Source organism: Schistocerca serialis, chromosome 7 (assembly GCF_023864345.2).
Source record: "Schistocerca serialis cubense isolate TAMUIC-IGC-003099 chromosome 7, iqSchSeri2.2, whole genome shotgun sequence".
Taxonomy (NCBI): Eukaryota; Metazoa; Arthropoda; class Insecta; order Orthoptera; family Acrididae; genus Schistocerca; species Schistocerca serialis.
The window spans coordinates 418,211,792-418,214,200 of record NC_064644.1 but is presented as its reverse complement, the minus strand read 5'-3'; the positions used below and the strand labels follow the sequence as shown (position 1 = coordinate 418,214,200).

The window sequence follows — 2,409 nt, the reverse complement described above, 5'->3', positions numbered from 1 at the left end:
AATAACAGTTATTTCAGAAGTGTACTTTCTTTTACCACGTAATCGTCTGTTAACTTTATGAAAGACTTAAAAATTTTTTCTCTTTGTTCCTTAGTGTAATATGAGTTGCTTACACATGCATGTCTACTAACGTATGTGTAACAGGGAATGAATCAATAAGCCTTATGCGAATGTAATTCATCTTTGAAACAAATGGCTTGCAAAACACTTATTCCTCCGATTCTTGAGTATTACTCATCAGTCTTACGACCATTACCAAGCTGGATTAATAGGAGAGATGGAGAAAATCCAACGAAGAGAATCGTGTTTCGTCATGGAATGTTTATTCGGCGCGAAAGCATTACGGAAATGCTCAACAAATTCCAGTGGCAGATGCTACGACAAAGTGGCTGTGCACCACAGATAGGTTACCTCTTGAAATTCCGAATATTTACTTTCCACAAAGAGTCGATCAACACACAAGGGCTATCCACAAAGTACATTACGTTTTGGAATTAAAAATAAATAAAGCACTGGAAATTTTTTTATTATATACAGATGAAAGCCACACTTAAATACTACTTTTCCTACACAGTTGCCATTTAAATTAAGGCACTTATCGTAGCGATGGACGAGCTTGGGAATTCCTTCGTCGTAAAATTCGGCCGCCTGCGCCTTCAACCACGTGGTTACCTCTTCTTGAAGCTGTGCGTCGTCATCAAAACGCTGCATAGCCAACCACTTCTTCATTGCTGGGAATAAGTGGAAGTCGCTCGGTGCCAGGTCGGGACTGTACGGCGGATGAGGAAACAACTCCCACTTAAAAGATTCGAGAACTTCATGAGTGGCATTTGCCGTGTGGGCCCGGGTGTTGTCGTGAATCAGCAAGATCTTTGAGCCCAACTTTCCCCTGCGCTTGTTTTGTATTGCTCTTCTGAGGTTGTGCAGAGTTTGGCAATACCTTTCAGAGTTTATTGTAGTGCCTCTTTCCAGGAAATCCACAAAAATCACACCTTTTCTGTCCCAAAAGACAGTCGCCATCACCTTCCTTGGCGACATTGTCTGCATGCATTTCTTGGGTTTTTGGGGGGAATTTGTGTGCCCCCACTGCATTGACTGCAATTTTGTCTCACAGTTCACGTGCTTAACCCATGTTTCGTCACCAGTAACGATGCGATCGAGTAATGAGTCGCCATCTTTCTCGTAAGCGTCGAAAAACGTTAACGCTGCAGCCATTCGCAGATTTTTGTGAATCTCTGTCAAGATTTTTGGTATCCATCTAGCACAAAACTTGTGGTAACCAAGCTTTTCGGTAATGATTTCGTGCAACAAACTTCGTGAAATTTGTGGAAAACTCATAGAGAGTTCCGTTATTGTGTTTTGATGACGACGCACAGCTTCAAGAAGAGGTAACCACGTGGTTGAAGGCGCAGGCGGCCGAATTTTACGACGAAGGAATTTCCAAGCTCGTCCATCGCTACGATAAGTGCCTTAATTTAAATGGCAACTATGTAGAAAAGTAGTATTTAATTGTGGCTTTCATCTGTATATAATAAAAAAAATTCCAATACTTTATTTATTTTTAATTCCAAAACGTAATGTACTTTGTGGATAGCCCTCGTATTTCTTTCTACATACGTCTCGCGAAATGACCACAATAATAAAACGTTATTTAAGCGAATACAAAGGCTACCGACAAATATTCTTATCACTCGTCATTCGCCATTCGTGAATTAAATACGAAATGTAAGTTAATATAGATAAGTAGGAAAACCAGTCCCGTAACGTTCGAATACTGTATCAATGATATGCTGCTTGAAACAATTTCGTCGGTCAAACATACAGGTGCAATTACTATACTACAGTGCCTGTGTTGTTAAGAAGAACGATGCATGCATGAATTTAGCGTCAAGCGTGCATTTCTCGTGCCAACGGCCTTGCCGCAGTGTTAAAACCGGTTCCCGTCAGATCACCGAAGATAAGCGCTGTCGGGCTGGGCTAGCACTTGGATGGGTAACCATCCGGTCTGCCGAGCGCTGTTGGCAAGCGGTGTGCACTCAGCCCTCGTGAGGCAAACTGAGGAGCTACTTGGTTGAGAAGTAGCGGCTGTGGTCTCGTAAACTGACAAACGGCCGGGAGAGCGGTGTGCTGACCACATGCCCCTCCACATCCGCATCCAGTGACGCCTGTAGTCTGAGGATGATACGGCGGCCGGTCGGTACCGTTAGGCCTTCAAAGGCCTGTTCGGACGGAGTTTAGTTTAGTGCATTTCTCGTGTTGTTTCCATAATTTGTCCAACACCTGCAGCAGTACTCAGTCTCACGAAAAGTACAATACGTTATCAGTAGTAAAGAAGTATCTAAGCTATTTCCACAGAAATATGAAAACACCGTGAGAATTGCATGCTTCAACAAGAATGCAGCTGCTAGC

At 42.9% G+C, this 2,409-nt stretch overlaps 1 pseudogene; it reads left to right on the top strand.

Moving 5' to 3' along the window:
* Window positions 1–1,906: 1,906 nt before the first annotated feature.
* On the top strand, window positions 1,907–2,024 carry LOC126413482 (5S ribosomal RNA; annotated as a pseudogene).
* Window positions 2,025–2,409: the final 385 nt, after the last annotated feature.